Source organism: Tinamus guttatus, unplaced genomic scaffold (genome assembly GCF_059628265.1).
Source record: "Tinamus guttatus ecotype Peru unplaced genomic scaffold, ASM5962826v1 Tinamus_guttatus_pri_ptg000332l, whole genome shotgun sequence".
In the NCBI taxonomy this organism is placed as follows: domain Eukaryota; kingdom Metazoa; phylum Chordata; class Aves; order Tinamiformes; family Tinamidae; genus Tinamus; species Tinamus guttatus.
The window spans coordinates 1,954,984-1,968,227 of NW_028288866.1; positions in this window are offsets into that span (position 1 = coordinate 1,954,984).

Genomic DNA, 13,244 nt, shown 5'->3' on the forward strand with positions numbered 1-13,244 from the left:
GGGGCGTTTCTGCCCCGTCCCAGCTCTCGGGGCTCTCCGTGTGCCCTGCCGCTCTCCTGCTGGTTCCGACGTGTCTCTCGGTGCCTGCTGCTCCGTCTGCCGAGGGCAGGTCCTGCGGCGGAGCGGGCACAGCGCGCTGGGATCGTCCGGCAGCTCTGTGTGCCCTGCTGCGGAGCGTGGGCTGCCCACCCTGCTCCACTCTGCTCCGGAGCTGCTTTGCTTTCGGTATCCGCTCATTCCAGCTCAACATCCCTGCTCCGTGACGCTTCTGCTGCCGCAGGGTCTCGTTGCAACGTGCGATACCAGACGCAGAAAGGGACCTCGCTGCGTTTCAAATCCTGCCAATAACTTCAGGTATGCATGGAAGTCTGCAGAAGGGGCGTCCTGGGCTGAGGGCTTAGCTGCTTGCAGGATTTGCTGCGTAGACGGGATCTGTTGCATTTCCTGCCTGGTACCAGTTGTCATGGAAATGCAAAAAAAAAAAAAAAAAAAAAAAAAACGTTATCATAGGCCCTGGTCCCTCTGAACTGGTGATTGACCTGAAATCAGAGATCCAGTTTTAGCTCAGGTGCTTAAAGGTCTTGGAAGAAAGCAGAGCGCCATGTGTGACCACGTCTTTACTCACCTTAGGCCTGATCCTCCCTCTTCTTAACAAACCCCTTAACCAGGTTGTTGCCAGAACTTCTGCCTTTGTGCTTTGATTGCTGCAGTAACGTTCAAAGCTCTGTTTGTGCAGCAACAGTTGAGGTAGTAAGGGTAAAATTGGTGAGTGTGATCCCTTGTGAAATAATAAAGACATGGAGGCAGGAAAAAATACTGTGTTTGTTCAAAACTAACGCGATTGTGCAATGGTTCAGCAGCAAGGAAGGCATCCCGGGGCTGCCTGAGCACGTTGCCCTCTCCGCATCCCATCTGGGTCCACGTTAGTTTCTCATTTTCGTGGCTGATGCTCAACCTCCACCAGCTGTGGGTGAAACCCAGCTCCCATGAGCTGAGACTTTGGCTCGTCTCGTGCGCGCGTGTTTTTTGTCTGGGTTTGCATGCGAGGAAGGAGCAGGGCTGGAGCGTGGCCAGGAAGCTGGCGCCCTGCGGCGCTGCGGAGAGGGCATCAGCATGCAGGAGCCATCGGCACCGACGGGAGGCAGCGCCGGGCGCCTCCGACCTGGCGCTGGGTTTGTTTTCCTGCCGGAGGAAGCGCAGGAGAAGGTGAACGGTAACACGGCCGGGAAGCAGCTCCACATGGAGCAGCTGGGGCCCTGCAGAGCGAGGGCTCCAACCTCCCAGCAGCTCCGGCTCGGCCGGGCGAGAGGCCGTTTGTCGGTGCAGTGTCCTCTGGACTCAGCGTCACCTCATGCTCCTGCTCCTGTTGATGCAGCAGACCTCAAACCAGGGGAATTCACCCCATTTGAGCAATAGTTTCCTCACCTTACGGTTTAGGAAGACGCCTTCAAGGGGTTAAATCTCTTGCGAGGCTCTTGGAGGGTATTAGTGGCAGAAGCGAAAACACATCATGGTTACAGGGCAAGGTTAACAGTTGCAGCAGAAAACTTGTCTGGTAAATGAGCCCTTAGTGCTCCTGCCGCGGACCTGAGGGTGACGGTTCCGCACGGGGCTGCTTGTCCTTGAGGCCTGGGCTGTGTGAGAGCCCTCTGCTAACGTGGGCAGTTCAGAAAGGGGCTAGGAAGTAAGAAATGGTCTAATGAAAGAGCTCGGCCGCGTTCCAAGGGCTGCGCTCCTTCCAAGCGGCGCCTCTACGTGCATCTCCTCTCCTGCCTGCTCTGCTAAGAGCTTCGCCTCCGAGTTGGTGCTCTGCATGCGAATGAATGTGTTTTTAACGGGATCCAAAAGCCACAATGTCCTGAACGCACTGGGAAGTGAGATGTCAAAGACCAAACTCTTGCTCTACACCCCTTCCCCCAGACAGGCTTCAAGCACTTCTCAACAGTCACGAGATGATCATTCAATTAAATCCTTCATCCCCACTTGACCTTTTAACGAGAGCCAAATCACGACTCCTCATGTGAGCGCCCTGCGCTGACACGAGGGCACGCGTATCCCCCGCCACACTCGGCAGGTTTGCAAGTCCCCACGAGCGCCTAGAGACACCGCGTGGACCCGTGGCTTCCTCAGAGGAACATCTGGCCAACCCAATAGCAATGACCCCAGTGCAGCCGAGCTGTGTTTAGCCTAGTGTGCATAGGTGTGTTTAAGCATCTTTCAGTCTCACATCTGTGTGTTTTTTTGTTGTTTTTTTTCAGATGGGTCACCCTGCATGTCCATGTAGATGGTGGAAAGTGTCCCTCAAACCTTGTAGCAAGCCACCTCTTGTGGATATAAAGGTAAGGAAGGCTTATTTCTTTGGACTGAAAATAGGGGGGATAAAGAAGGAGAAGACTCCAAGGGATGGTGGTGGATAGAGTTATGGTGTTCAAAAGCTTGCATGGAGAAAGGGCAGCTCCTCATCAAGGAAACAGGGAGCTGGGAGCGATGGAGCAGCAAACCAAGGAGAAAGGGCCTTGTGCCAAGTGTCAAGTGACTGGGAAAGAGCCGGTCGCCTTGGGCCAGGGGCTGGGAGAAGCCTGTGGATGAGCCCTGTTTGCGGCGGGCCGGCAGAGGAGCTCCTGGCGTGCCGTCCTCGCCGCTCGCCATGCGCTGACTGCGGAGGTGCCGCGGATGGAGCGCCGGCTCCGAGGGCCTCGGGCAGGCAGCGTGTGCGCCGGGAGCGGCCATGGAGAGCCCCGCGGGGCCCCAAATCGCGGTGACGCACAAAGCCGCCGTATGCTCGGGTGCCCCGCGGCGCCTGCCTGGCGCTGCACGATCATCAAAGCGCCAGGCAGGTGACAACTGCTCCGTGCCGCTTATCAGCCGGGGAAGGGCTCCCCGCGCCGGGCAGCGGGGCTGCCGCTCTAGGAATTCCAGCTGTCGTGCGAGCGGGCGTCTAGTGAACCCTGTGCGGTCTGGGCTGCCAGAGGAGCATCCGCGGGCGCTGCCAGCGGGGCTGGGCGTTTGTGGCCTCCTCAGTCCCTTGGGGCCCATGAGGGAGCGATGCGGCGCTGCACGAGGGAGGAGATGTGGTGCTGCACGGGGGAGGAGATGCAGCGCTGCATGAGGGAGCAATGCAGCGCAGCATGTGGAGGCACTGCGGTGCTGCACGGGGGAGCGCTGCAGCGCTGCATGTGTAGGTGTTACAGTGCGGCGCTGCACGGGGGAGGCGATGTGGCGCTGCACGAGGTAGCAATGCAGCGCTGCATGTGGAGGTGATGCAGCGCTGCACAAGGGAGACAATGCAGTGCTGCACGGGAGAGTGATGCGATGCTGCACGGGGGAAGTGATGCGGCACTGCATGCGGGAGCGATGCAGCGCTGCATGTGGAGGCGCTGCATGCGGGAGCGATGCAGCGCTGCATGTGTAGGTGATACAGTGCGGCACTGCATGGGGGAGGTGCTGCAGCGCTGCACGAGGGAGCAGATGCCGTGCTGCATGGGGAGGTGATGCGGTGCTGCATGTGGACGTGGTGTGGCGCTGCACGAGGGAGCAATGCAGCGCTGCATGTGGAGGCGATGTGGCGCTGCACGGGGGGCAATGCAGCGCTGCATGGGGAGGTGATGCGGTGCTGCACGGGGAGGCAATGCGGTGCTGCACGGGGGGCTGCGTCTCTGCCGTGGGCGGGAGGATTCCCGTCAGAGCTTGCAGACGCCCCGGGCAGCAGCACAGCGCCTTGTGCCCTCCCGAGCGGCTGGCAGTGTATTTATAGCTCGCCCCAGGACGTTCCCTGCTAGCGAGACGCGCGCCGGGACTCGGACGTATGAGTCAGTGCTGGCAGTCTTGGCTCAGCTGATCCGAGCTTATTTCTATTGCAGTGGTGGGCAAGGGCTTAAACAAGGACAAGGCTCTGGGCTGTTGGATGCTGCTCAAGCTCTTCTGAAGAGCTGGTTTCTAAACAGACTAAATCCAGAGGCTGGAGGGGGGAAAGGGACTTGTTGCGAATCGTCGCAGTGGGCGCTGCCGGCGCTGGGAGCAGCTCGGGGTCCCAGGCTCCGTGCCGTGTCCCTCCTCTGCCCTGTGCCCCTGGGCGCGCTGTGGCGCACGGGGCAGCACCGAGGGCTCCGGGACGCCCCGCAGGAGCTCTGTGAGGGTTTGTTAGGGCACATAGCCTCGTTAAGTGACGTAGCAATGCTGGTAAGAGCCGCCCTGGGCCGTTTACCGCTGTCCAGGCGGTCGGGGCTGGGAGATGGGCACAACCAGCTGAGCGACCCGCTCCAGAGCTGTGACCAATACGTGAATAATGACAGGGAAATCCTGCCTAATGCACAGCCCCGTTCTGTCCCCCGCCGCGTTCCTCTGCTCACTCCCGGCCTCTGCCCCGCGTCTGCAGCATCTCCGGCCTGGGAATGCGGCAGGGAGGGTGTCAGTTGGCCACCGTCTCCCTCGCTCCCCCATGGAGCTCCTTTGCTGGAGGGAATTCGTGTTTCTCCGGCCGAGGGTTTGGGGATCCTGCGCCAAGTTAGTGTGAAAAGAGAGGCAGGGCAGCGGGGGAGTTTGCAGGATGGATGTCTCACCTGCTAGGTCGTGTTAGTGTCAAGACGTAGGCGAGACATTGGTGTGAATAGATATTAAGTGAGAAAACCCAAGGAGAAGAAAAATAACACGTAGGCATAAGGAGAAAATAAAGCACTTTGAGCTGAACTATCTAGGTGTCACGCTGCTTGTTTGATGCAAAGTATTTGGAGCCGCTTCACAACAGCGCGCGAACGCTGCGTGCTGGGCAGCTCTCTGGGGTTCAGCCGTGCGAGTACATGGGCTTAGCTCGGAACGCGTCACTGCGAGGCAGGCAGGAAGCAGGAGGGCTGCGGAGGGGTGTCTTTGTGCCAGGCAGAAGCGGTTTGGCAGAGCGAACCCCCCAAAGATCATCTCCTCTTGAGTCTGCTCTGGACACGCGTGGGTCTTGCTGAACACAAGAGCTCTGGTTAGAGAGGTCCCTTGTGCTCGATGTGGTCGACACCTTGGGTGGACACCTCTCTGGAGCGCTGCCGGGTGGCAGAGCAGGTCTGGCTGTCTGAGTATCTATCTATCTTATGAGGAAAGACTGAGCGAGCAGGGCCTGTTTAGCCTGGAGAAGCGCAGACTGAGAGGGGATCTGATCAACATGTTCAAGTACCTGAGGGGAGGATGGGGCCAGGCTCTTCTCTGTGGTGGCCAGTTACAGGACAAGGGATAATAGGTATGAATTGAAACCCAGGCAGCTCCATCTCCATGTGAGGAAGAACTTTTTTCCTGTGCAGGTGCCAGAGCCCTGGCACAGGCTGCCCAGAGAGGCTGTGGAATCTCCTTCTGTGGAGATCTGCAAACCCGCCTGGATGTCGCCCTGTGCCCCTGCTCTGGGTGTCCCTGCTGGAGCAGGGGTTGGACTGGCGGATCCCTAGAGGTCCCTTCCAGCCTCAGCCGCTCTGTGATTCCGTGACTCTGTGAATCTGCTGGCGAGGGGGGCACCTGCCCTCTAACTGTGGCTGTGCTGGTGCTGGCGCCACGTCCGCGCTCGGATGGAGGGTTCCTGGCGCCACGTCCGCGCTCGGATGGAGGTTCCTCGCGGCAGGGCAGCAGCGCGGGCTCCGCCGGCCCCATGGGCGCTCACGGCCTGCTCACCTCCCGCAGGGGCTGCTGCCGCTTTGGGAAGCGCCTGGACGCTCGGGCAGCAGGAAATCAGCTCCAGAGCGACTCAGTGTCTTGCAAGGGTTGTGCTGCAGGTGGAGAGGCCTTGGTGGGCGGGAGGGAAGGACGGGGCCTCCCCGGGGCAGGACGGACTCTCCATCTGGGAGGCAGAGCCTGGCGGGCCCTGTGCTGTGGCTGTCACCGCTGCGAGGCACCCAGGCCAGGAAGCAGCCAACGCTGGGCCGGGTGAGCTGGGCTGGCTCCGCTACGTGTCTACAAGCACCAGACCTGCGACTTGATCCTCCCTCGTCTCTTGCTCGGCCCCAAAGGCTCTGCGAAGCTCTCCCTACCCGGCGCCGCACGTGGAACCACCAGCCGCAGAGCCAGGAGGTCTCCGTGGCTCCTGGAGTGAAAGCTCTGGCTCAGGGATGCAGGATGCCAAAAGCCATGAAACGGAAGAGCTTCTGTCCTGGTTTGCGAGGCAGCTGTGAACAGCTCTGAGGCACGGGCCCGGGAAGCTTGGCTGAGGTCTTGGCTCTGCAATGAAGCTGCTCCGTCACAGCTCGGGATGGCAGGCGCCCCGGGAATGCCGCGGAGCTGGGAAGAGCTGGCAGCAGAACCCGTCAACACAGACGTCTGCTGAGGTCTGCAGGGCTCTCGCCTCGTACCCACGAACACTTAAGAGTTCGGCAGAGAAAGGGCAGCCAAAACAAAGAATTAAAAGTTGCTACAGTTTTGCTGGGAAGGAACCACCAGAGTTGTGATCACAGACAGCTCTGCCACAGCCTGATTCTGTCCCTGCAGCTGTGGGGCTCAGAAGGGCTGTGGGGCTGAGCCAATGTGCGCTGGCAAGTGTGATCCGAGCGGGCTACGAGAAACACGGGGTTGGCTTTGAGAATCTCCGTTTGTCTCAGGCTGGCAGGGCTCAACGCGCAGCACAAGAATCTCGCTAATCCTCACGAGTGATTCGAAGCAACTGGCGTAACTCTGAGCAAGCAGAGCCCTGAGAGCCTCGGCACGGGGTGTCCCGCTCGCCGCGTCCCCGCGGGCCGACCCGCACGGGCCAGGCAGGAGGGAGCCCGTCAGGTCGCCCCGTAAACGTGGCTGGCTGTGGATCATGCGTGGCACGAGGCAGCCCGTGTGACACGGGCCGTGATGGATGGAGGGGTTGTCCCCTGCACGCTGCTTACCCGAGCTATAAAAAGGTGCCCTGATCCAAGTTTTTCTTGTTCATAGCCTCCAGCCTGGTTTCTGGCTTGGATAAATGGAGCTTGCATGTGCATAAATATAGGGCAGAGGATAATGAGTGATGTGAAGATAAGTGTGACTTGGCTCTTGCTCATGTCCCCTCCCCGCGGCCATGCATGTGACCCAGGCCCCACACTGCACAGACTTGTTATTGTGGCGTCTCGGTCACGGCGCGGTTCCCCGCCACCGCTGACACGGGCTGGAAAGATGTCGGGAAGATCATCAAAGCCACCGCTTCACAGGGAGCCTTGTCTGCACGGCGGCCTTTGTGCTGCCGCATGAAATGAATCTGCCATGAGGGGGGAGCCCTAAGTGGGCCAAATAAATAACCAGGCCTCCGGGGCACCAGATAGCAGAGTGCACCAAAAAAGCGAGCCCTGAACACAGGGCCCTTGCTGGCCGCGGAGGGGGCTGTTTGCGCTGTGCTGCGCGTGACGAGGGGCGCAGCGCGGGGAGGCTCTGCTCTGCCCGCGGGCACTGCACGTGGTGCCCGCTCGGAGCAACCCACAGCCCGGGGATGCGGCCCTGAGCGTTCGTGTGGCTTCCAGGAGACCTCCCTTGCCTTCCAGGGGGGAAAAGGAGCAGGTCCTAGGTTATACGGGACGCCTGCAGCCTGCTGGTGGGTCAAGCAGCGCCCTGGTGCTGGTGTCAGGCCCGCTGGGTTGGCGCCGGTGCCACCTGCGGCTGCAGGAAGGTGTGAGAGGGTGAGGAGTAACCCCCCGCGCTGCCAGGCCCTGCGGATGGGCCCTGCGCTGTCACCTGCACGTGGCCCTTCGCTGTCACCCTGCCCGTCTGGGACGCGTGTCCTGGGGGCACTCGGAGCTCAGCCAGGAACACCCCGGGCTGGGGGGCTCCTGCTTTGGTCACCAGCAGAGCTGTGTTGCTTCGGGGAGAAAAAGAGGGGGAAAAGAGCAATCAGCGTGTGTAGAGCTCACGTTTGGATTGAGATCAGTGCTGTGCCCTGCTCTCCTGTCCACGTCCCGTGCTCAGAGGAGGCCCTTGGTGAGGAACGCAGGGCACCTGGGCAAGAGGCACTAAAGGCTGCGTAAAGTGGGGTCCCCGTAAGGTGCTTGGTGACGGCTACGGTCCCACCTCCCGTGGAAGAGCCAACCGATAGGATGTGGTGCTGCTCACTGCAAATGGGGATGGTGGGAGAAATGAAACTGCTGGGTTTTGTGTAGAGCTGTTAACCTTTGGGCTCTACAGCCTTGGTTAAACAGAACCGTGCTAGACTCCCGTTCCCAGCTGGTAATGTGCTTTTTCATCTCTTCAAACGATCTCACATGAAAGGCGCGTCGGGAGGCGCGTGTCGGCGCGGGGGGGACGTTCCTGCCGCTATCTGGAGGGCTATAGATAGATGTGTGAGAGGGAAGAACAAGGGCTCCCTCTTCTCCTGCCGCGCGGCATGGAGGGAAGCGGCGCTGGGGCCTCCTGACGGCGGTTCTCCAGGTCACCATGCGGCATGCATGGGGCTGGTGGCAGCTCTGCATGTCACCGTGCAGCACACACAGGGTTGGTGGCAGTTCTGCATGTCACCGTGCAGCATGCACGGGGGTGACAGTGGTTCTCCAGGTCACCATGCAGCACGCACGGGGCTGGTGGCAGCTCTCCAGTTCATGGTGCAGCATGCACTGGGGTTGGTGGCACTTCTCCAGGTCACCGTGCAGCACACACAGGGTTGGCAGCGGTTCTCCAGCTCATGGTGCAGCACACACGGGGTTGGCAGCGGTTCTCCATGTCACTGTGCAGCACACACGGGGTTGGCTGTTGGTTCTGCAGTGGCAGAATTTGCTGGCCCCGAGAACCTCTGGAGCCAAGTCAGGTGTCCATAGTCCTCAGGAAAAGACACTTGTTGCCTTTTAAAAGCTCTGCGTGAGGTTAAATGTTGGCTCGTGGCCTGGAGGAGGGTTAGGAACCCAGGGCTGGTCCGAGTTCTCCGGCTGACAGCCTGGGCCTGGCCCCGGGGGAGACGGGGAGGATTTCAAGGGGACGGCGGGAGGTTGCGCTCACGGCGCTGCCTGCCCGGGGATCCCCGCGTGTGGGGACACGGGGTGACCCGCGCCGTCCTGCCCGCGCTGCCGCGGCGGGAGCCACCGCGTGCGAGGAAACGGGTCTGCTGTTCGAGCAGAACGAAACCTCCTGACTGTTTCACGTGATTTCTTCCCTCTATGACAAACGCTTTATCTTTAATATTGCTCAGAGGACTGTCAGAAAAGATTTATCTTCATATCAGAGGGGAAAATCTAATAAAAGGGGAAAGGAGGTGCTAGATTATATTACTCAGAGGAACTGGGGGGAACTGCGGTTTCTGAGAACCTTCATGCTGGAAATTTTCTTGCAGCTCCCAGCTAAGGAGACATCAAGTGCAAATAGCTGCACACTAGGTGTTTCAAGTGCTCGGTGTTGTTGTAAGAGATGTTTTTGCATAGTGAAATTCAGCTATTGATAGAAATTAATAGCCATTTAAATAGCTCTTCCTGAGCTTGATGGAGCTGTCTATTGCCGCGTGGAGCAGAGCTGCGTCCTTGCCCAGGGTCTCTGCTGCCCCGGGTGGGTGAGGAAGCCCCTTGTCCCCCGCGGGCGCCTTTCCCTCCTCCCGGCCGCCCTTGGAGCAGGGCGCTCCTGCCTCCTCGCAGCGCAGGGGGAGATGCTCCTTTCCCGGCGCAGCGCCGGGATCGCCGGGTCTGCCCGGGCTCAGCCGAGGGCTCAGACGTGGCTCTGTCCCCAGGGGCTCCCCGGTGCTGGGGGCTGCGGGCACCGGAGCGGCACCAAGCGCTGCCCAAACGTCCTGCCCCAGCCTGTTGTTGTGTTAAGGATTTCCAGAGCTGCCTCCCGCTGGCGATGCCCATCAGAGCAGCAGTGAAGAGCCGGCGTGGCCTCTGCCTACAGCTGAGCCAAGGCTCTATCCCTAGAATCATAGAATCATAGAATGCTGAAGGTTGGAAGGGACCTCTAGAGATCATCCAGTCCAACCCCCTGCACACGCAGGGTCACCTAGAGCACGTGGCACAGGACTGCATCCAAGCGGGTTTGAAGATCTCCAGAGAAGGAGACTCCACAACCTCTCTGGGCAGCCTGTTCCAGTGCTCTGGCACCCTCACTGTTATGAAATTTTTCCCTTAAGTTCCTGTGGAACTTTTGGTGCTTCAGTTTCCAGCCATTTCCTCTAGTTCTGTCAGTGGCCGCCACTGAAAAGAGGCCAGCACCATCCTCCTCACGGCCTCCCTTGAGGTACTTCTAGACACTGCTCAGGTCCCCTCTCAGCCTTCTCTTCTCCAGGCTGAACAGGCCCAGCTCCCTCAGCCTCTCCTCATAGGGCAGATGTTCCAGGCCCCTGCTGCGTTTCCGAGCCCTGAGGATGCACAAAGCGGGTGGGAAGGGAACGGCCTTGCCGATTGTCCAGCCAAGAGCGTGTTCCTCTTCCCAAAGTGGTCATCGAAGGAGTTCACCCCTCCCTGGCCTCCCCACAACGAGCAGATACGGAGCAGTGAGCCCGGAGGGGCCGTGCCTGGAAGGAGGCGCTGTTCCGGGCGCTCGGCTCCACGAGCAGGGTTACCCCCTTCCCAAACGAGGTTTGGGGTGAGCTGCGCCAGGAATTGCTGCTGTGAAAGCACCGAGCCTTGGCCTGGTTTCCAGTACACCCTCCATGGCAGCAGGTTAGGACAAGTTCTGGGCTGTAAAAGGCTCGTTAATTCGCCATTAAGCACAGAGCTGCTTTTTTAGGGGAGAGGGGAACCCAGAGCATCTGGTTGCTCACAGTTCCTGGGCTGAGTGGAGCTCTTGGCAGTGGAGAAGGATAAAACCGCTGGATGTGTCGCATGCGGGGCCTCGAGGCCCCGTGTCCTTCATGCGATGGATGGGATCTTGGAGCTAACATTCAGGTGATCAATTGGCTAAAACCCACTAATTTGCTGATTTTTATGGCTCTACTCTGCCCCTTTGTGTCCCTCTGCAAAAGGCTCTGCACCAGGGAGAGCAGTGACCAGCAGGACACCAAATAACTGTCATTTCCCCTCATAGGGTGTCAGGCAGGGAATTAAGGTCTTGGTAGGACTGAAACCAAGGGGTTGGGGGCTAGGGTAAGACACCGGCCTTCTGTTTCCTCAGAAATAGCTGAGATGCTTGAAAATATAATCTCCCAAATGACTTCTGTGGGCAGCTTGGAGACATGAGGGTATATATATATTTATTTTTGTGCTTTCAAGATTTTTTTCCTGTAGAAACCTGAGATATGTTCATATCAAAGGAATGAAAACCTTAGGGGGAAAAATGCCAGATACTGCAAGAGTTGAGAGAAACCTGAGCTGTCAACTCTGGGTCTGCGTGGGAGCTTCTGAGAGCTGGACAGGCCGAGCTGCCCGTCCCTCGGGTTGTCTTCTGGCTGCGGGGGCTGCTTGGGCTCTGATGTCCTGGGGGCCTCTTCCAAAGCGCCCGCTGGGAGCTGGTCTGACTCGCCCGACGCTTTCCAAAGCTGCTGCATGCGAGGAGGGAAATTGCCACTCCTGGAAGGAGCTGGATGGCTGAAGGGTGGCAGTGCCCTAAGTGCCTGGGTAGGTGACGGCGACGTGTGCTCGGGAGCTGGGCCCTTCCTGGGACCATGAAGGAGGAGGAGGAGGCAGAGCAGGGAGCAGCTGGGAGCCGGCTCCGCATCCAGGGCTCCTCAACCAGCTACGGCCTAGGAGCAGCTCTGAGTGTGCCCAGAGCGAAGAGGTTGGACGTGATGATTCCGTGGTTCCATGGCCCTTGTTCCGTCTGAGGGAGCAGAAGGAAACACAGCTTCCAAATCCCATTTCTTCAGCTAGACTTAGGGAGCTATCCTGGCCAGACGCCCTCAGAGAGGAGCGCGGTGGGAATGTCCCTCGCGCTGCCGTTTGCACTCAGCTGCAGAGCCGCTAGATGGCAAGACCGGCCCGCGCGGAGCGGGGAGCCGAGCGGCGCTCCGCAGACCGGGAAGCGCGGGGAGCAATGTGCCCGGGGCCGCGTGCCCTCCGGAGCGCCGTCCGGAGCGGCTTTGGGCACTCCTGGATGCGGGGCTTGGGGCTGTGGCTTTTTTACTGCTCCGGCATGTGCTGGGGTTGATGTTTTAACTCCTGGGCTCTGCCAAGCGGCTCTGGGAGAGGCTTGGGAATGTGTTGGAAGAGGCAGCTCCAGGGCCAACCTTGGGATCCCGTTGGCTCCCCGGGTCCCGGCCAGGTGCAGGGGGTCTCCTTTTCTCCTTTCAGGGCCTGGTGAGAGCAGCTTTCAGACGGTTCCTCTTCTAGGCACATTGATCTGCAGCTGAGGGCGAGCGCTGGCGTGCCGAGGAGCGTGTGGGGATTTTATGTGTTTATAAACTACCGGCGTCATCTCCCATCCGTGCACTGTCTGTTTTATCGGCCATAAATTCATGCCAGAGCGGCGCTTTATTGCACCGTAAGCAGGCGGGTGGCTCCCCCCTTTAGTGACCCTTAAAATGCTGTATTTCTTCCCAGATTTTGCCCTTTCACGCATCTTCCCAAGGGTGTAAATGGAGGCGCTTGCTTAAAGCGCCTGGGCTCAAACGCCCTCCGCGCTCCGTCCGCGCCGCGAAGCGCTCGGGGCTGCCGGTGTCTGCGCTCCGCTCAGGACACGAACTCCGTGACATGTCGGGACCGGCCCCATCTCGGGGCGCCCCGGGCGGCTCGGTAGCTGCAGAGCCAGCGCTAAATTCCCTCTCAAAGCCTCTCCTTCCCAGGAGGCTCCACATGTGGATTTAGGTGTCTTCTGTGGTTGATCCTGCGGCTTCATCGCTTCTTTCTAGTGACCCCTTTAGGAGCTGCTGTTGGTTTTCTAAGGCTTTTTAAAGGGTTTTTGTAAAAGCAAATGAAAGCCAAGCTCCAGACTTTCCGTCTGTGCATCTGAGAAGGGTGCAACACTTTATAGCCTTTAAGGATGCTTTGGCTCTGCACTCCTGTGGGTTATATTTGAGAGAAAAATAAAGTTTACCGTAGTTGGTGCTTATTTGCCTCCCGCTCCCTGTCGTGGGGGCAAAGAGAGACGGAGCTCCCGACCTGCTGGCAAATTGGGTCTGGAAGAGCTCGGATCGCACTTAATTCATGGCATTTAGGAGCAAGGCCGTTGCTGCGAGCTGTGGTTTCCAGCATGCAGAAACATGGGAAGTGCTTCCATGCATCCCAGTGGCTGCGAGCAGCTCTCCAGCGAGGCCCGTCAGGCAGAAAGAAGAAATTTCGGATGCTTGGCTTGGTGCAGATGTTTTTCTCCATGCAAACGGCTTGTTGCCGCTTCAGCTCTCTGTTCACGTGTCGGAAAAAACAGGAGGGGGAAAAGCAGCCGGCGGCTTCGCAGCTGCGAGGGGGCTTGAGTGGAGC